Here is a 22,559-nt window from a genome sequence, read left to right on the forward strand (position 1 = left end):
AATGGAAAGGCAGCTTTCCCATGTGAGGTGTTTAACAATTAGAGGAGTCTGATGGACAGGTCTGGTCACATGTTCCTCCACCAGCGGCCATTGTATGGATAGAAGTGCTGCTCAGTATGTGAGGAAAGCTGCACTAATATAAGAAAATGGCCGACATCTTTACCTGAGTCAGTGAGCTCAATCTGACAGTAACAGGAGAGTTTGTAGCTTTATCTGTCTTTTTCTGAGCCTCTCTCAGCTGATTTAGGACCAAAGACTATGAAACTTAAATCTGCAGGGCAAAAGACCCTGTGAGGGTATGTACACACGTTGTGGATTCTCTGCGGATCCGCAGCGTTTTTTGAGGTGCAGAAAGGCTGCAGATTCGCAATTGATTTACAGTACAATGTAAATCAATGAGAGAAAAAAAAAAATGCTGTGCACACTTTGTGGAAAATCCGCTGCGGAAACGCTGCGGTTTAAGAGATGTAGCATGTGACTTCTTTTTCGTGAAACTGCAGCGTTTTTGTACCCATTCCATTATAGAAAACCGCAGGGGTAAAAAACGCAGCAAATCCGCAGAAAAAAACGCAGCAAATCCGCAGAAAAACGCAGCAAAAAACGCTGCGGAACCGCACAAAAAACGCGACAAATCCACAGGTGCGTTTTCTGCCAGGAGAGGCAGAATCCGCACCAGAAATTCCTAAGCCTAATCTGCAACGTGTGCAAATAGCCTTAAAGCCAATCAGAGTGAAATTTGTAAAGAACCCAATTGCAAATATGTTTTTTTTAGCTGAAACTAGATTCATTCATGTAAAGAAAAAAAAAAGTGACTAAATGGAACCTGTCACTAGCAACAACACTATTAACCTGCATATATGGGCATAGCCTGCAGGTGAATAGCATTACTAACCTGCCTGATGCCTGCACGTAGCAAGTAATCTATATTTTCTGGCAGCATTCGGTTTCAGTTACGGAGGCGACACCGACGTGGGTTCAGTCACCGCTCTGAGAATACAGAGCAGTGGCTGTAACAGCACCCCGGCATTGACTGACAGCCGGCCCCAATACAGAGTGAGTGTTAGTCAGGGCCAGGGGTAGACTTAGGCCCCTTTCACACATCAGTTTTTTGCTATCAGTCGCAATAAGTCGAATTTTGAAAAAAATTAAAAAAAACGGATCCAGCAACTGATGCCGCCGGATCCGTTTTTTTCTCATAAACTTGTATTAGCGACAGATTGCCTCACGTTTCATCTGTCGTTCGCCGAATCCGTTAAAAATTGTTTGTCCGGTGAACAGAGACAACGGACATAGTAACGTTTTTGTGTCTGTCAAAAAAACAAACAGCGACGGATGTGTTGCCGTCTGTCGTTTGCTAGAATGGAAGCCCTCCCCTTAAGCCAAGTATTCGGGGAGGTCTCATGGGAACACAGACCCTACAGTTTATTTTTTCATTTCTTACTTTAATATCACTTTGGTTTTATATTTGGATGGTTTCTGATATGAATTTTTAGGGTGAAATGAGTAATGTGTAAAGCTGTGGTAACACGAGCTGGTTATTTCTGATTTTTGTTGGCGCTTTTTATGCCTTTTCATTGGTCAGCTGTAAAAAAAAAAAAAAAAAAAAGAAGAATCTTGTCTATAAATAGACAGTTTTCCCTCAGTTTTCCTCATATTGTTACTGAAGAGAGAAGATCCTACCCGCCCTCCCTATTTTGTTGTGTTCCTTTCCTTGTCGTGGTTGTTTATTTGAGGGTAAAATCGCCCAGCTATTGGGTGGATTGTTATTTATTGGTATTTAATTAATTTATGAAATTCTTGGTATTAATTTCTTAAAATATTTATTGGTAATATTCAATTAATTTATTTCATGTCACCCTGAACAAACACAACGGCCATGGATTTCCAATTTGAGGCTTTGTGTCTTTATTTTAATTAGGAATGGGTTTTGTGTTACCATGGAAGCCTATGGCACCGGATCCGTCAAATGACAAAATCCGGTGACTGATTCCGTTTTTTTTTTAGGATCCAATTAGCCGTCGCATCAGTTTTTTTTTTCAAAATTCGACGCATTGTGACGGATGGCAAAAAACTGATGTGTGAAAGACGCCGGAGGCTATGTGCACACGATGCGGATTTTGCTGCGGATCCGCAGCAGTTTCCCATGAGTTTACAGTACAATGTAAACCTATGGGAAACCAAAAACGCTGTGCCCATGCTGCGGAAAAAAAAAAAAGTGTGGAAACGCGGCGGTTTACATTCCGCAGCATATGGCTTGGTTCCCATTGCGTTAATGGGAACGCGCTAACGGACAGCGTTGCACGGCGAAATTAACGCCGTGCAATGCGTCCGTTAGCGCGCCCATTCACGGCAATGGGAACGCGCAGCACTAGCGCATGCCATGTTCGGCACGCGCTAGCGACGCGCCGGTGTTTCCTGGCGCGCCGCGGACGCTGCTTGCAGCGTCCGAGGCGCGCCCGCGGTCCGTTCCCCGCTCTCGCAGATCGGGGATCTGCAAGAGCGGGGACGTTACCGCGACCCCGGGACGCGGCCACATTAAAAACATTGCGCTAGCGCTAAACGGGTTGCACTAACGCAATGTGACCCTAGCCTAACACTTCTTTTTGCGGAATCCGCAGCGGTTTTACACCTGCTTCATAATAGAAAACTGCAGGTGTAAAACCGCAGTGGAATCAAAACCGCGGTAAATCAGCTATAAATCCGCAGGAAAAACGTGGTGTTTTTGCCCTGCGGATTTATCAAATCCGCTGCAGAAAAATCCGCAGAGGACCATTCTACGTGTGCACATAGACTTACAGTTGCCACTCCGTAGTCTCAGAGCAGTGACCGAACAAGCGCCATGACAAACCAAATGCTGCTGTGGGGAATAAAGTGCCTCCCTGCAGTGCTCAGCTATGCGAGAAGGTTAGTAATAATATTAACAAGTCTTTATTACACACTAACTAATTTGCATAAAAATATAAGGGTTCTAAGGTAGCACATGATGGGACAACACATGGTACATTTGGGTAGAGAAGTGTTATCAATTCATGTACTAAAGAATTTTTATTGCATCATAGACATATTTCTGTGCGTGGTCCATCAGTACTGAATCAGTGGTATGTCTGTTTAAAGCTTATGGGTGTCTTGTGGGGAGGGTTGCCCTGTACTATTTGAGCATCTTTATATGCACTGTTTGCACTTTAAAATAAATGCTTTGTGATGCAATTTTATGCCATTTGATTATATATTTATACACGTACTAAATAGTTCCTGGTACACTCCGCAGCACACACATAGGGAACTTCAGTAGGGATATAGGTGGAAATTGCTCTAAATATTAGTCCTGATACCATCCCTTCAGTTGCCGCTATGTGGTGGTTTAATAAAATACCGTATATACACGAGTATAAACCGACCGAGTATAAGCCAACCCCCCTAATTTTGCCTCAAAAAACGAGTATAAGCCTAGGGTGGAAAATGCAGCAGCCACCAGTAAATGTCAAAAGTAAAAATAGATACCAATAAAAGTAAAATTAATTGAGACATCAGTAGGTTAAGTGTTTTTGAATATTGATATTGAATCAAGAGCCCCATATAATGCTCCATAAAGTTTATGATGGGCCCCATAAGATGCTCCATATTAAAATATGCCCCATATAATCCTGCATAAAGGTTAGTAATGGCCCCATAAGATGCTCCATAGACACATGTGCCCCATATAGTGCCCCATATAATGCTCCATAAAGTTTATGATGGGCCCCATAAGATGCTCCATATTAAAATATGCCCCATATAATCCTGCATAAAGGTTAGTAATGGCCCCATAAGATGCTCCATAGACACATGTGCCCCATATAGTGCTGCACAAATATTAATTATGGCCCCATAAGATGCTCCATACAGACACTTGCCCCATTTGCTGTTGCTGCGATAAAAAAAAAATAAAAAAAATCACACTCTCCTCTCGTCACTCAGACCTCCGGCACTTACTATATTTACCTGTTTCACGTTCCGGTGCCGCTCCGTCTTCAGCACTGACGTTCAGGCAGAGGGAGCGTACTAACCATGTCACCACGCCCTCTGACCTGAGCGTCACTGCCGAAGACAGAGCGGCACTGGAACGAGGAAAGGTGACTATCGCGCAGCACTCCCCCACCCCATTATACTCACCTGCTCCTGGTGCGGTCCCTGCAGGTCCCTGGTTCCCAGGCGCCGCAGCTTCTTCCTGTATGGAGCGGTCACATGTTACCGCTCATTACAGTAATGAATATGCGGCCCCACCCCTATGGGAGGTGGAGCCGCATATTCATTACTGTAATGAGCGGTACCATGTGACCGCTCAGTACAGGAAGAAGCTGCGGCACCTAGGAATCAGGGACCTGCAGGGACCGCGCGAGGAGTAGGTGAGTATAATTGGACAGTCCCCGCTCCCCATCACCTGCTGACCCCTGGGTATGACTCGAGTATAAGCCGAGAGGGGCAATTTCAGTCTAAAAAAAAAATGGGCTGAAAACCTCGGCTTATACTCTAGTATATACGGTATATATAAATACTAACTGCATTTCTGAGTATAAGGGCTCATACCCATATGTGAGAGAGAAAAAAAAACACGGCCCAATTTCTGGACCGAAAAAACGGAGGCAAAACATGCAAGTGTCATGCGATGTCAGTGATTTTTTAATCGCAACATCCGTATGACATCCGTATGCAATTCGATTTTAACATGAGCTTTTACATAAAGCAGTTCTCTGACATTTACACATCGCTTTACAACAAAATATTCTTCAAAACACACACACTATATATCAGATAAGATAGAAAAGTAGGCAATTCCTGTGCGCTTACAGTAATATCACACTGACAGGTTGCAATAAAATAGATAAAATAAATGTCCACACATAGTATAGGGAGATATATATTTATATTTAATACAGCGCTAGATAGCAGAAAAGCCGGTAATTCAATTGCCGGCTTTTGCCATGACCGTCCCAAACCCGACAGGATACGAGACATGGTTTACATACAGTAAACCATTTCATATCCCTTATTTTTTTTTTTTTTTTTACATATTCCTCACTAATAATGTTCCAAGTGTATGTGTGCAAAATTTGGGGGCTCTAGCTGTTAAAATAAAGGGTTAATTCACTGAAAAAACTGGCGTGGGCTCCCACGCAATTTTCTCCGCCAGAGTTGGAAAGCCAGTGACTGAGGGCAGATATTAATAGCCTAGAGAGGGACCATGGTTATAGGACCCCCCCCTGGCTAAAAACATCTGCCCCCAGCCACCCCAGAAAAGGCACATCTTACAGATGCGCCTTTTCTGGCACTTAGCCTCTCTCTTCCCACTCCCCTGTAGTGGTGGGATATGGGGTAATAAAGGGTTAATGTCACCTTGCTAATGTAAGGTGACATTGAGCCTGGTTAATAATGGAGAGGTGTCAATAAGACACCTATCCATTATTAACCCAATAGTAATAAAGGGTTAATAATACACAGTAGGAAAAAAGTATTTTAATGAAATACACAGGGTGTAGTAATATGTTTATTATACGCTCAATCCAAATGACAACCCATGTCTTCTGTAAAAGATAAAAAAAAAACAATTTCCCATACCTCTCCGCCGCTACAGTCATGTCCCACGATGTAAATCCATCAGAAGGGGTTAAATAGTTTTGCAACCAGGAGCTCTGCTAATGCAGCTGTGCTCCTGACTATAAAAACTGGGGAATGAATGGAAAACAGGGGAACATAGCTACCTAGACTTGCGGTGCTGCGCCCCCTGCTGGCATAAACTCATATGAACTCAAGCGTGGGAATTTTTGAGAATATTTTCTCACGCTTGAGTTCATGCCAGCAGGGGGCGCAGCACCGCAAGTTTAGGTAGCTATGTTCCCTTGCTTTCCATTCATTCCCAAGTTTTTAAAGGCAGGAGCACAGCTGCATTAGCAGAGCTCCTGGTTGTAAAATTATTTAACCCTTTCTGATGGATTTACATCATTGGACATGACTAACTGCGGAGAGGTATGGGATAGTTGCTTGTTTTTTTTTACCTTTTTTACAGAAGACATGGGTCGTCATATGGATTGAGCATATAATAAACATATTGCAACACTTTATTTCATTAAAATACTTTACTATTGAGTGTGTGTATTATTAACCCTTTATTACTATTGGATTAATAATGGATAGGTGTCTTATTGACATCTCTCCATTATTAACCAGGCTTAATGCCACCTTACATTAGCAAGGTGACATTAACCCTATATTACCCAAATCCCACCTCTACAGGGGAGTGGGAAGAGAGAGGCTAAGTGCCAGAAAAGGCGCATCCTACAGTTGCGCCTTTTCTGGGGTGGCTGGTGGCAGATGTTTCTAGCCGGGGGGCGGGGCAATATACATGGGCCCTCTCTAGGCTATTAATATCTGCCCTCAGTCACTGGCTTTCCCACTCTGGCGGAGAAAATTGCCCGGGAGCCCACGCCAATTTTTTCAGTGCATTAACCCTTTATTTTAACAGCTACACCTCCCATAGTTTACACACAGACACTTGTAACATTATTAGTGAGGAATATGTAAAAAAAAAAAAACGATGTCTCATCCTGTCTGGTTTGGGAAGGAGATAGCAAAAGCATGATATGATATATATATATATATATTGTACTCTAACCTGTCAGTGTGATTTTACTGTACACCGCACTGAATTACCGGCTTTTCAAAGAACACTGATGGGTTAAAATCGGACAGCACTCGCATGGTGCGAGGAGTGCTGTGCGATTTATTTTTTTTCCTCGCACCCATTGACTTGCATTGACTCGCAGCATGCTGTGATTTTTTTTCTCAGTCCAATTTCGGCTGAGAGAAAAAAAAAAAATTGCAAATGAGATGTTACCTATTGACTAACATTGGTCCGAGTGCAATCCGATTTTTTATCAGATTGCACTCGTCCATTTTGCTCGCGAGTACGAGTCCTAATTAACATACTCTCATGGATCCCTTTAATTGTGATATATACACCTAACTTTCTCCCTTCTCCACTAAAATTCCTTTTTGGGCATAATCAGGCTTTCAATTTTGTACGAAATATTTTTCACTGGAAAAGTTGTTAGTATTCTCGTTTGGGGATATTTCCTGAAGTTCCATACATATGACTTAAGACAGTTTTTTTTTTTATAAGGAAAAAATAAAATATGTATATGATGCAATAAAAATTCTTATTATATGAATTGATACTTCTCTACCCAAATGTCCCATCATGTGCTACGTTAGAACCCTTATATTTTTATGTAAATTGTTACTGTGTGTAATAAAGATTTGTTAATTCTTTTAACTAGAGTTCTGCAGTTTTTTAATAGGATGAGTTAGCAATTGGACAGGATACTATATATTTTGCCCCACCATCGGATATTTTTTTTAGTAATAACACTGGTCTACAAAGAAAAAAAAAGTTCTGGCATGGACTTTAAGAACAGTTTTAGACTAATTTGAGGGTGCTGAATTCAAATCTGATCTTATTTCTCTATCACATCACGTTTTTGCGCTATAGGTATATAGCCCATTTTCATGAATTCCATGATAAATATAAGTAGTGTATGAAAAGTGCCGGTTTATACGTTCACTAAGGTAAATTTAGTTTTCATTTAGTCTCCCAATAAATGTGAGTGTATCTTTGTTTTCTTTGAACATGCATAATTCCCATTTGTTATGATAACACCCTTGTTTTCTGTGCTGCTGGGACAGTAGAGCTACAGCAGAGCATTGGGTGAAAACTGAATGGCCTAAGCGACAGAGTTTGGCATCAGGCGATAAGGATGTCATCCATGATCCTCTAGTGGATAGGAAGGACATTGTCTTTTCTCCCTTAAATATAAAACTTGGATTGATGAAGCAGTTCGTCAAAGCTCTCAATCACAGTGGAGAATGCTTTAACTATATACAGGTCCTTCTCAAAAAATTAGCATATAGTGTTAAATTTCATTATTTACCATAATGTAATGATTACAATTAAACTTTCATATATTATAGATTCATTATCCACCAACTGAAATTTGTCAGGTCTTTTATTGTTTTAATACTGATGATTTTGGCATACAACTCCTGATAACCCAAAAAACCTGTCTCAATAAATTAGCATATCAAGAAAAGGTTCTCTAAACGACCTATTACCCTAATCTTCTGAATCAACTAATTAACTCTAAACACATGCAAAAGATACCTGAGGCTTTTATAAACTCCCTGCCTGGTTCATTACTCAAAACCCCCATCATGGGTAAGACTAGCGACCTGACAGATGTCAAGAAGTCCATCATTGACACCCTCAAGCAAGAGGGTATGACCCAGAAAGAAATTTCTCAACAAATAGGCTGTTCCCAGAGTGCTGTATCAAGGCACCTCAATGGTAAGTCTGTTGGAAGAAAACAATGTGGCAGAAAACGCTGTACAACGAGAAGAGGAGACCGGACCCTGAGGAAGATTGTGGAGAAGGACCGATTCCAGACCTTGGGGAACCTGAGGAAGCAGTGGACTGAGTCTGGTGTGGAAACATCCAGAGCCACCGTGCACAGGCGTGTGCAGGAAATGGGCTACAGGTGCCGCATTCCCCAGGTAAAGCCACTTTTGAACCATAAACAGCGGCAGAGGCGCCTGACCTGGGCTACAGAGAAGCAGCACTGGACTGTTGCTAAGTGGTCCCAAGTACTTTTTTCTGATGAAAGCAAATTTTGCATGTCATTCGGAAATCAAGGTGCCAGAGTCTGGAGGAAGACTGGGGAGAATGAAATGCCAAAATGCCTGAAGTCCAGTGTCAAGTACCCACAGTCAGTGATGGTGTGGGGTGCCATGTCAGCTGCTGGTGTTGGTCCACTGTGTTTCATCAAGGGCAGGGTCAATGCAGCTAGCTATCAGGAGATTTTGGAGCACTTCATGCTTCCATCGGCTGAAATGCTTTATGGAGATGAAGATTTCATTTTTCAGCACGACCTGGCACCTGCTCACAGTGCCAAAACCACTGGTAAATGGTTTACTGACCATGGTATTACTGTGCTCAATTGGCCTGCCAACTCTCCTGACCTGAACCCCATAGAGAATCTGTGGGATATTGTGAAGAGAAAGTTGAGAGACGCAAGACCCAACACTCTGGATGAGCTTAAGGCCGCTATTGAAGCATCCTGGGCCTCCATAACATCTCAGCAGTGTCACAGGCTGATTGCCTCCATGCCACGCCGCATTGAAGCAGTCATTTCTGCCAAAGGATTCCCGATCAAGTATTGAGTGCATAACTGAACATTATTATTTGATGGTTTTTTTGTTTGTTATTAAAAAACACTTTTATTTGATTGGATGGGTGAAATATGCTAATTTATTGAGACAGGTTTTTTGGGTTATCAGGAGTTGTATGCCAAAATCATCAGTATTAAAACAATAAAAGACCTGACAAATTTCAGTTGGTGGATAATGAATCTATAATATATGAAAGTTTTATTGTAATCATTACATTATGGTAAATAATGAAATTTAACACTATATGCTAATTTTTTGAGAAGGACCTGTATGCTCAACTTTTCCTGGTCTTAGTGAAGAGAAGAAAAAGGCTGGAATATTTGATGGACCTCAAATAAGAACACTTATGAGAGACCCAAATTTTATCACATCAATGAATGAGACAGAAGAAAGAGCTTGGAATGCATTTTGTAATGTGGTGCAGAATTTTCTATGGAATAAGAAAGCAGACAACCATGAAGAGGTTGTGGAAGAGCTACTGAGTCTGCGAAATCTTGGATGTAGAATGAGTATCAAGATTCACTATTTACACAGCCATTTGGACTTTTTTCCAGAGAACCTTGGGGATGTGAGCGAGGAACAAGGGGAGCGTTTTCATCAGGACATTAAAACAATGGAAGAACGGTATCAAGGCCGGTGGGACTCACATATGATGGCTGACTATTGCTGGAGCTTGATGAGAGACAACCCAGAAGCTGTACATCACAGATCAGCCAAGAAAAGAAAGTTCAAATACCGTATATACTCGAGTATAAGCCGAGATTTTCAGCCCAAATTTTTGGGCTGAAAGTGCCCCTCTCGGCTTATACTCGAGTCAAGGTGGGTGGCAGGGTCAGCGGGTGAGGGGGAGAGGGCGCTGAGGCATACTTACCTAGTCCCAGCGATCCTGGCGCTGTCCCTGCCGTCCCACGGTCTTCGGTGCTGCAGCTTCTTCCCCTCTTCAGCGGTCACGTGGGACCGCTCATTAGAAAAATGAATAGGCGGCTCCACCTCCCATAGGGGTGGAGCCGCGTATTCATTTCTCTAATCAGCGGTGCCGGTGACCGCTGATAGAGAAAGAGGCTGCGGCACCGAAGACAGCTGTGACAGGCAGAGGGAGCCGGACGTCGGGAGCAGGTAAGTATGTAATATTCACCTGTCCGCGTTCCAGCCGCCGGGCGCCGCTCCATCTTCCCGGCGCCTCCATCTTCCCGGCGTCTCTGCGCTCTGAATGTTCAGGTCAGAGGGCGTGATGACGCATATAGTGTGCATGGCGCCCTCTGCCTGATCATTCCGTGCAGAGATGCCGGGACGAGACGCCGGGAGCTGCAAGCAAGAGAGGTGAGTATGTGTTTTTTTTTTTTTTTTTATTGCAGCAGCAGAGATTTTATGTGGAGCACTGTATGGGGCACAATGAACGGTGCAGAGCACTGTATGGGGCACAATGAACGGTGCAGAGCACTGTATGGGGCACAATGAACGGTGCAGAGCACAGTATGGGGCACAGCTATGGGACAAAATGAACGGTGCAGAGCATTGTATATGGGGCACAGATATGGGGCAATAATGAACGGTGCTGAGCACAGTATGGGGCACAGCTATGGGACAAAATGAACGGTGCAGAGCATTGTATATGGGGCACAGATATGGGGCAATAATGAACGGTGCCGAGCACAGTATGGGGCACAGCTATGGGACAAAAGGAACGGTGCGGAGCACTATATGGGGCACAGCTATGGGGAAATATGAACGGTGCAGAGCACTATATGGCACAGCTATGGGGAAATAATTATCTATTTTTATTTTTGAAATTCACCAGTAAATGCTGCATTTCCACCCTAGGCTTATACTCGAGTCAATAAGTTTTCCCAGTTTTTTTGTGGCAAAATAAGGGGGGGTCAGCTTATACTCGAGTATATACGGTAACTGCCATTTGTCATTCATCTGTGTGGCATATATGTGTTTTTATATTTTGTAGTTTAATTCTGTAAGTATATTTGATTTGCTGTACATAGACTTTGTAATCTTTGTTATTCCTTGATTAAAAATATACAAAATGTGGTACCGAAAATCATGTGTTTATCATAAAACATTAGGAGTAATTTATCAAAAATTGAAAATATCTCGAAATCCTGATGTGATAGCCAAAAATGGAGTTCATATTTCGTAATCAGCAGCCAAAGTTGACTTAAGATATGTTTTAAAACCTTTTGCCAGAAAAATTGCGTTGACTAGTGTAATATTCACCTGCAGGTTAACCCCATATCTGCAGGTTAATGTTTTTGCTGGTGCAAATGTGTCTGACCATACAGTGACATGGTCTGATCGTACAGGGACATTGTCTGATCATACCACAGCTCTTGGGTAGGGGAGGAAGCAAAAGTGTATAGGCATTACAGCAGGGATCACAGCTGTGCTTTTCTATGAGGTAAAATATGTTTAAAATGAGCAGCAAATATTTTACCTCACAGAAAGAATCAGATGTGATCCTGTGCTGTTCTGTCTGTATACTCTATTGAATAAAATCAACTTTGTTCTTGGGAAAACTTTTTTTTTAACATTTAGCGCAATGTACCTCAATACATATAAACACTCGGGTCAAGTGAACATGTACCATCTATAGGGAGAAAGACCCCACCAGACAACTCATGATCACCTGTCATGAGATTAAAGGATGACTTAAGGCAATCAGGATCATTTGTATGGCCCTATTCAGACAAGCATTTTATCAGTGTCAATAGCAGCTGTTAAGGCCCCGTCACACATAGCGACGCTGCAGCGATACCGACACCGATCCGGATCGCTGCAGCGTCGCTGTTTGGTCGCTGGAGGGCTGTCACACAGACCGCTCTCCAGCGACCAACGATCCCGAGGTCCCCGGTAACCAGGGTAAACATCGGGTAACTAAGCGCAGGGCCGCGCTTAGTAACCCGATGTTTACCCTGGTTACCATCGTTAAAGTAAAAAAAAAAGAAAACGCTACATACTTACCTATCGCTGTCTGTCCCCGGCGCTCTGCTTCTCTGGTCTGGCTGTGAGCACAGAGGCCGGAAAGCAGAGCGGTGACGTCACCGCTCTGCTGACCGGCGCTCACAGCCAGACCAGAGAAGCAGAGCGCCAAGGACAGACAGCGGTAGGTAAGTATGTAGCGTTTGTTTTTTTACTTTTAGGATGGTAACCAGGGTAAACATCGGGTTACTAAGCGTGGCCCTGCGCTGAGTTACCCGATGTTTACCCTGGTTACCAGCGAAGACATCGCTGAATCGGCGTCACACACGCCGATTCAGCGATGTCAGCGGGACCTCAACGATCAAAAAATGGCCCAGGCCATTCCGACACGACCAGCGATCTCACAGCAGGGGCCTGATCGCTGGTACGTATCACACATAGCGAGATCGCTACTGAGATCGCTGTTGCGTCACAAAACTTGTGACTCAGCAGCGATCTCGCTATGTGTGACGGGGCCTTTAGACAACTGCTGAGCGGCTACATGCATGCTAGTCAGTGGTCATTTAATGGCCCACTGAGAGCAGCTGACCACAATTATTTATCCATGAAACTATCATTAATGCAATTGTTCTGTGCATATAGAATATGATGTTATTGGCAGCACATCACCAGCTTACACGAGACAATATACTACCAAGAACGATTTTTTTAAGCCAGTTTATTCATTGGCCAAAGAAAGGGCATTTTGCTCGCGGCCAGATGTGTCCAGAAACGCTGGTTCCAAGTCATTGGCCAATAGAAAACCAGCATGTGTTCATATTCAGGATGTACTACTGGGACCCCCCATAATTTCAGTGAACCATCCCGGATTGTCGTACTGATTTGTGACAGACATCTCAATCTTTGCTTCCAAATAAAAAGACCAAAATTACTTTTCCTAGTAAAGTCAAAATTTATTGTTAACATACATAAAATCAGAATATTACAGTAAAATAAGCAACTTTAAAAACCCTACAAAGCACTTAAGTTATAAAAGTAACAAATGGCAACTGTAAAGCAAACACACAATGTAGGACGGTGGTGAAATGTAAAACACAACAGGAATAGGCAGACGTGGAAGAAGTGGGTGACGGAGGTGAAGCAGCTGATCTGGCTCCAGCGCGGCCCCTTCTACAAGTGTGCGTGTACAGAATATGTAGGTTTGGGGGGCTTGTACTCCAATATAATATCTGCCTTGTGCATAGAAACTAAAGTAAACCAATTAGATCACTGCTTATATTGTTTAACTAGCAGTGACAAGTACTGTGATTGGTCACTCTGGGTGACTACTCATACCCTACCTAGTTTTTATACTCAAGGCCCAACGTTCTGCACATGCTAAAAATCAACACTGTCCACCATTTTACTTCACAAAGCATTTTGACAGCTTGTGGCTTAGTGACTTAAAAAAAAAATCATCAGTGTGACACTTCAAGAAAATTAAAGGGATTGAATACTAAGGTCTGCTTCTGTCCTCATAGCCCAAATAAGCAGCCTTGGTCTCCATTAGATGTTCTGTACAGCAAATTCTGTCAGGAATATAGCCCTGATGAAGCAGCATTCCCTATGAGGGTGCCAATGTTGGAAGCATCTGAAGGAGGCCACCGCTGGTTACCTCAGGTGTAATCAGAGACGAAAGCCAGAAAGTATACAGCCCCTTTAATACATAACTACTTGTAAAACACAACACCCCCAAATAACTCAAAACAATACATGATACAGGTAAGGGGTGACCCTAGCCTCCTACAATGGCTGAGGACAACCCCCCCAAAATGTAGTGGTATGGTGAGGAAACAGGAAAGTGAAGGCCTATAAAGGAGTCAGCCATTTTGTTACCCACACTGCTAAGGAAAATCAACAATTAAGTATGAGGCTGGAGCCGCCTTCCGAAATCATGGAAAGTGAACCCAGCCTCAATCGTGAGCATGCAAAATGGCTGCCTCTAAAGCGAGGAGTATTCTCTAGGACTAAGACGCATGATAAACTACTGTAAAAACTGCTTTGGTGAAGAAAAAAAAATAAATGTATTTTCTTGTGCAATAGCCCTTAGTAACAGCCAAGACTCATGCATTGTGAGCTTCCTGCAGAACAATAAGGCTATTGGAGATCCGCAGGAAGCCATTGCTGCATTGTACCGCTAACCTGAATAATGGTATACTAGAATATACATGGTCACGTCTGACAACCGTCACAGTACGGGGGTCTGTATAGTCCACATGACATTTACATAGATAATGCATAGATTATATGGATTGCTATAGAGAAAGCCAAGAGTTGTGCGGTAAACGCCAGAGACGCCTGGCCAGACCTAAAGTTTATATACAGCTTTCGTAAACTATGTGAACCCTTATTGCAGTAACTAAGTGTAGATCCTTGTATTGCAGAGTGAGGGGGATCTGCTTCTTCATTGTAGAATTAAGTCTCAGGATGACCATGCCTTCTGTAGCGCCCTTCCAAAATAAAGTCAAAGCTATAAAAACCTATACACCAGTTAGGCCAGGGCTACAGGGCGACTTCGTGCACCATAATAGTAAGTCAATCATAGCGTTGGCCTCCAAGTAAAAAAACAAACCACACTAAGATCTGCATAACCATCACCAATTCTGACTGACTGCAATCCTAACGTCGTGCGCCCACAAGTCGCCGTGTAGCCTGGGCTTTATTGCTGAGCCCAATACACCAACTGCATTGGGAAATTCCTGTACTATCAGACAGCAGTATAAATCAGACCAAGATCAGAACACAATGCTGGACTGGCTGGCGGCTCTCCCAACCAGACAGTGACCGCTGCATAAAAATATAAATAGCAGTCATGCTCGGCGCAGGAGGGCTGCAAGCCAGTCCGTACACTGCGCTCCGATCTCGCCTTATAGAATCAGTGGTCATTGCACACAGGCGGCCATAGATGTCAGCAGTACAAGTACAGTATACAGGATGAAGCACCGAGAACCATGATCATTTCTGCTGCACAGAAGACCGGATCGTCCCATTGATCACAATTTGTTAGTTTATCTTCAGTACAGTATGACCATTAATTAGCAACCTGAAACCTGCTGCTGTAGAACTACAACCTCCAGCATGCCCAGACAGCCAAAAGCTGCAAAGGTATGTTGGGGGAGATAGTTGCATGACAATCACAGATGTAGATTTCAGACCGCTGCTTTAAAACATTAATTTTTAGAAAAATCTACACAGGGTTAATAAATTAAAAATGTGCCAAAAATGATAAATATGCCAATAGGCGGTATATACTGTAACATCATTAAAATGGGCCCCTCCCAGCCTTTACACAGAAGCCATTAATCTGCCAGGTGAAATCACACAGAATACTACTAGTCCACTAGACAATATGGCCACCAGTATTGTGCAGAAGCAACCAGTAAAGAGAATACGTTAGAATGGAACTGTAATTATATACTTTAGATTGTAGCTTCATTTTGGAAAAAGTCAATATAGAGTTAAGTCAATATAATGCAAACGCAATAACCTTGAATCCAAAAATTCTTACCATCACTTGCATTTACTCAGGGTGGGAGAGGCTATTGCCCCAGAGAGGTTTTCAAAAGAGGTACCCCTAATAATTCCACCATTATTGAAGACAAGGGGATCTGTAAAAGGTGGAAGTGGGCAGGAGGAAATTATGCATTCTAGATGGACTGTCCCTTTAAATATTACCATTAGTAAGAACTGTGAATGTGGAAAGTGAGAAGGGACTAGAAATGGGGCAGAGGATAGAATTACAGCATAATGATACAGGCAGTGGGAATGAAGAGACAGTATCCATAAAAAGGTCTATTAGATGCTCTCCATAGCTTTAAACTCACTAAGAGCCTGCACTGGGTTGACATGCTTTTTCTGAGACGCCCTCTTGATCTTGGTTTGGGTCTCGTCCGGCTTCTCTCTCTTGACAAGCGGCTTCTTCTCAGGGGCTTTCATTTTCCAAGACACTGCAGGAAGGTTCAGGGAAGCCATGCCCTGGGATCTTTGATATTTGGTGGAGGCCACGTAAGACGCCTTCACGGTTTGCACCACAGCATTCATCAGATTCTTGGCAGCTTGTATGAGGGACATGGCACTGTCCGCTCCGGAGACCACTAACTCACCACCAAGATTCTGGACTTCAGCCTTGACCTTGCTACAAATATTTAACTGGTGACAGTATAAGGCAATGCGTTGCAGATAGGCCAAGAGGTCCTGTTTGCAGGTAGAGTCAGGGCAGTGGTCAGCAATGGTTCGCCCCAGTTTATCCATCCGTGATCCAGCCTCTGCAATTTTCTTTGCTGCGCCAATAACGTCTGAAGCATTCTTGAGGGGTCCTTTGCCCCTTGTAAAGTCAGTCATCTCCATCATGATCATGCACATCTGCTTGGCCAGGACAATAATGTCATTGCCGCTGTCATCCCATTTGGATACCTCAGCATCCAACTTGCTCTTTTCTTCTTGGAAGCTTGCCACCTGTTCAGCAATTTTAGCTTTTTGCTCCTGTGGAAGCTGAGCCATGATGGCTCTGGCACTCTGCCCAGCAATGAGCTGATCATCTTCAGTCTGGATGCTGGTACGACTTCTCACATCAAAGTCCTCAGTCTCAAAATCAGAATCATCCAGTTCTTCAGGGGTCCTTATCATGAGCACAGCTTTGCGGATATCACGTATGCCATCGTACACGAGTCTGGAGGCATCAATGAATTCATTCTCATCCACTGCTTGGTTGGAGTCTCCGGTAAGCGCACTGGCCGCAGCTTCTACTTGTTCAGCAAAACGTGGCATGACAGTGTCTGACAACAGTTTTGTGGCCTCAACTACCTTCTCTGTGTAGATGCCAGCCTCGTAGTTTTCCATTTCAGCTGTGACAACATGGATTACTCTTGCGGCACGACCACGGATTGCGCCAGCTGTACGATCAAGTCCATCAACATCTCTTTCCTGTAGAGCGATAACACACTTGTTGACATCTTCCAGTATGTGGTTCTCAGAGACTGCTAAAAAGTCATCAATGGAGGTGATGTCATCCACTGCATCAGTCAAGATACACACTTGCTTCTCCCACTGCTCCTTGAAAATGTCCATATTATCCATTGCTACTTTACTATGAGGTTTGGCTGCCAATGCCAAGGCTGCGTTTATGACCTGAGGGCAGAGGGCCTCTAGCTGGTTGGCAGACATGCGGACAATCTTAACCCCGTCTTCGTTGTTGGATATGGAGCAGGCCAAGTTGGCCACTTCAATCAATTTAGTTGCATGCTCACGGAAAACTTGGGCGTACTCTTTGACTTCTTTCTCATTTCCATTCTTGGCAGCCTCGATTAAAACCAGGAGGGGCACATTGGTTTCAAGAAAAGAGTCAGAGACGTGATCCATGACCGCTTTACGTAGCTGCCTGCGCAAGTCTCTGGTCTTTCGAGTCATTCTGTCTATGGCGACATTGAGGGCATCGCTTCTTTCTTTACGGCCAGCATTTCCCATGTACTCTGTGAGGAGATCCTGTAGGGCTTGTCTCACAGAGTTACACTCAGCCACAATTCTCTCGCGGCGGTCATCACGGGTGCAGGCAGAGTCAGCCATTAGGGCGGCCCCACTGATGATGCTCTCCAGACGTTCCTCCAGTGATGGCCTGAAGCGCTCCTCACTGAAACCTTGGGGGTCCATGATGATCTGTTTATCAAAGTTATTTAAGGCAACAGCCAGCTCACCACCATGCTGGGCCGGGGCCTCCTCAGAGGTGGTGGCTTGGGCAGCATTGGAGATGCCAGTCACTGCCTGCTGGAGTTGTTTATAGACCAGGTCCCGGTTGGCTCTGTAGGCGGCTACATCAGGGTGCTGGAGACAGGCCTGGGTGGCACTGTACAGGATGGGCAGGTTCTTCTGCAGGATGCCCCGGGCTGCTGCCATCTGATCCCGGTGCCCTCCATCTTTCAGCTCCTGCTGGCGCTTTGCAGTCATGGATTGCAGCTTGTCCACCTCTGCCTTCAGGGCTTTGTACTGGATGCCCAGGTCCTGCTCGGTGCCCGCATTCCTCAGCTTCACGATGCCCTCCTCCACCACCTTCAGCTGCACCAGCAGTTTGTACACATCGGCCATGTCTGCCAGGATGAGCAGCCGGGTGACGGCGGATAACAAGGTGCGGGCGGCCCGGACTACATTGCCCCTCTTCACCGAGGAGCAGGGGTCGTCCGCGAAGTCCCCGGAGGCCGACCTCATCAGCTCACCCTGGCTGCGGACGTCCTCCACGGCGGCCACCAGCTCTTCCCGCAGGAACTGGCTCTCTCGGGCGATCTTGTCGCCGCTCTCCAGGAAGTTCTGCGTCGCTTGCTCCACGGAGGCGGCCAGCACTTTGGCTTTCTTGGAGCGGCCCTTCTTCTTGGCGGACGGGCCTTTGCTGCTGGTGTTCACCAGGGTGGTGACCTGAGTTACCAGCGGCTCCAGCAGCCGCTCCACGGCCAGCGTGCGGATCTCCAGGGACTTCGGGTCCCACTTGAAGTTGATGTCGGCGGTGTGCACGCTCATGGCTGCGCCGTCTGTGCTGCTCTGGTGGCTGGGAAGGACTGGCTGTGAGCAGGTGAAACTAATGTGTGAGAGCGGGGGAGACTCCTCCCTGGCCGAGCAGTATTGTTCCCGGGAACAGGCCGGGCCGGGAACTTCCGGCTCACCTCACCCCCCTCCCCCTACATTCCCTCACCCACCCGGAGGAGAAGGCCGTGACGTCATGCGGTGCACCCCCGGGCGGCTCCCAGCACGTGATAGGGCGCAGTGCAGGATGCTGCTGGGACACATCACTATAGGACTACATGTGTATTGTTGTGTGCAGGGAGCTGCTGGGCGTGCTGGGGCTTGTTGTCCTACAGCTACAGGAAACGGCTCATGTTGGAAACTGGCAATTCACTTAAAGGGACACGAACGGAATGGCTCGGTGTAGAGGAGCTGTATGGGTGCGCACTGTGCGATGTGAGCCAAGATGAGACGGGGCCACAGTGTCTGGGGCGACGGGACATGGGGGGCAGATAACAAAATGGCGACGCTACCTCACACCGCGGTCACAAACACAAAAATCCGGAATTATTGCTCAGTCAGATGGGAGCTATGGAGCCGGGTGCTGCCTCCGGTGTAATCACTAGGGAAACTGCAGCCTGCCCTGGGGGTCGCCTGTACAAGGCTGCGGGGGGCACACAAAGCGTCATATCCCATATATATCATCTGAGGAGCACCGATGGCTCTCATTTACTGCACAGTGGTTTGCACTGTAGCCGTGCAGCACTGGCATCATATCCACTGAGAACAACATCTGAAAATAGTTTGTGTGTTCTCCTGTTTACATGGATTTCATCCCACACTCCAAAGACTTAGGGTATGTTTCCACATTCAGGTTTCTCTGCGCTTTGGATGCAGAGGATACCCCGCTCCGCCCAAAGTATCACCCCCTGTTGTATGGCTACGTTCACACTAGCGTTGTGCGACGCAATGCACAACGCGGCAAAACGCACGCAAAAACGCTGCGTTTTGCGACGCATGCGTCGTTTTTTGCCGAAAATCGGACGCAAGAAAAATGCAACTTGTTGCGTTTTCTTGGGCCGACGCTTGCGGCAAAAAAGACGCATGCGTCGCACAACGCAACAAACAAACGCATGCGTCCCCCATGTTAAATATAGGGGCGCATGACGCGTGCGTCGCCGCTGCGTCGCCCGACGCTAACCCGGCGCACACTAGCATAACGCTAGTGTGAACGTAGCCTATTGCGCGGTGATTCCTCTGTGTTCATTGAGCACATGCGGAATCATTCATATTCATACTGGGTTATTTATCTTGCTGTGAAGGAGCGTCCACAACATAAATAGACATGCTGCGGTCTAGAAAGACGCACCACATGTCCGGATACACAGGGCCGCCAGATGCAGCCATGCGCACATAGTGGAGACAGCATTTTATAAAATTCTCTCTAGTATGCTGTAACATCTGGCTGTACGCAGCATCCAATCTGCAGCAAATCCTGAAGGTTTCCTGACCATGGAACCATAGTCTAACTGATCGGGAAATGAGACTGAGCCCCATCAGGGACAGTGCCGATAATGTCTGTAAAGCGCTGTGAGAGTAAAAATAAATACATACATTGCAGCTATTAACTTAAAAATTCCAAGTGCGGTGAAATTGCAAAAAAAGTGCAATCCCACACTTGTTTTTTGTTTGGCTTTTTTGCTAGCTTCACTAAATGCTAAAACTGACCTGCCATTATGATTCTCCAGGTCATTACGAGTTCATAAACACCAAACATGACTCGGTTATTGTTTATCTAAGTGGTGAAAAAAAATTCAAAACTTTGCTAAAAAAAAATAAAAATGTGCCATTTTGCGATACCCGTAGCGTCTCCATTTTTCGTGATCTGCAGTCGGGTGAGGGCTTATTTTTTGCGTGCTGAGCTAACGTTAATGATATCACTTTTGTGCAGATACGTTCTTTTGATAGCCCGTTATTGCATTTTAATGCAATGTCGCGGTGACCAAAAAAACGTAATTCTGGCGTTTCGAATTTTTTCTCGCGACACTGTTTAGCGATCAGGTTCATGCTTTTTTTTATTGATATTTCGGGCGATTCTGAACGCTGCGATACCAAATATGTGTAGGTTTGATTTTCTTTTAATTGTTTTATTTTGGATGGGGCGAAAGGGGGGTGATTTAAACTTTTATGTTTTTTTTATTTTTTTTTCATATTTTTAAAAACATTTTTTTTAACGTGCCATGCTTCAATAGCCTACATGGGAGGCTAAAAGCTGGCACCACTCGATCGGCTCTGCTACATAGCAGCGATTATTAGATCGCTGCTATGTAGCTGAAATGCAGGCTTGCTATGAGCGTCGACCACAGGGGGGCGCTCACAGCAGGCCGGCATCAGTAACCATAGAGGTCTCAAGGACCTCTATGGTTACCATCCTGATGCATCTCCAACCCCCGATCATATGATGGGGTCGGCGATGCGCTCATTTCCGGCCGGAAGCGCCGGTTAAATGCCGCTGTCAGCGTTTGACAGCGGCATTTAACAGGTTAATAGCGGCAGGTGAATTGCGATTTCACCCGCCGCTATTGCGCGCACATGTACAAAACAGCTGACATGTCGTGACTTTGATGTGGGCTTACCGCCGGAGCCCACATCAAAGGGGGAGACCCAACATGCACAGTAAGGCTGGAGTCACACTAGCGAGTTTTACGGACGTAAGAGCGCAGAAAATACGTCCGTAAAACTCGCCAAACAAACGGCGCAATTATTCTCTATGCCCCTGCTCCTATCTGTCGTATTTTACTGATCAGTATTATACGTCTTTCTACGGCCGTAGAAAATCGCAGCATGCTGCGTTTGTCACCGTATTGCGCAAAAAAAAAACGACAATGAAAGTCTATGGAAGCCCCAAAAATACGGATTACACACGGACCAGTAGTGTGACTTGCGAGAAATACGCAGCGCTGTTAGAGAGAAAAGCCGGCAATTCAGTGAAGACCCTCGCTCTGTAACAAAGTAAAAATAATAAACCAACAATATACATACCTTCCGAAGATCTGTAAGGTCCCACGATGTAAATCCACCTGAAGGGGTTAAAATATTTTGCAGCAAGGAGCTCTGCTAATGCAGCGCTGCTCCTTGCTGCAAAACCCCGGAGAATGAAGGTAAAGTATGTCAATGACCTATATTTACCTTCATTTGCGGTGAGGCGCCTTCTGCTGGTTGTTCCTAGATCGTGGGAACTTTCCTAGAAAGCTCCCAGGCTCGAGTTCATAAGAGGCGCCCTCTGCTGGTTGTCCTTTTTTCTTGTGTCGATACCTGACTACAGTTGTGTATGAAGGGGGCTGGCTGCTCATATTAATTGCTAAGCCAGTCGCCTTCCCTGTCAAATCTGATGTATGGACTGGCTCAGCTTCTGAAATGGCCGGTCAGACAGTCTCTGAACACAGCACTAGTTACTGCTCTCTCCTGTGCTGAGCACAAGCCAGAAGTGGAGCTGCCGAAACTGGGACTACTAATAGCACAAGATTGGGAAACCTTTGGAAATACAAAAAGTGCCTCTAAGGCCCCTCTATGGATACAGGGTATCATTATTATTCCACTTATAGATAATTGGAAAGTGGGAAGCTGAGTTTCCACATAGCTGTTGACGCGTGGCTAGTTTATGTATGAGATGTGTCTGAGCCACTTGATAAGACCACGTTGACACGTTCAGTATTTCACATCAGTATTTGTAAGCTAAAACTAGTTGTGGGTGAAATGTTTCTATTATACTGGTTGCTCCTCTCCTGATTTTCGCTTACATATACTGATATGAAATACTGACCAAACTATTGTAATGTGAACGTGGC

General features: G+C 45.0%; 1 protein-coding gene and 1 pseudogene across 1 annotated transcript in view; one reads left to right on the forward strand and one right to left on the reverse strand.

Moving 5' to 3' along the window:
* Nucleotides 1-22,559, forward strand: part of IFI35 (interferon induced protein 35) — a 118,467-nt gene that overhangs the window by 77,844 nt on the left and 18,064 nt on the right. The window lies entirely within an intron of this gene.
* On the reverse strand, nt 13,119-19,023 carry LOC138664871 (catenin alpha-1 pseudogene; annotated as a pseudogene).

Source organism: Ranitomeya imitator, chromosome 2, assembly GCF_032444005.1.
Source record: "Ranitomeya imitator isolate aRanImi1 chromosome 2, aRanImi1.pri, whole genome shotgun sequence".
Classification (NCBI taxonomy): domain Eukaryota; kingdom Metazoa; phylum Chordata; class Amphibia; order Anura; family Dendrobatidae; genus Ranitomeya; species Ranitomeya imitator.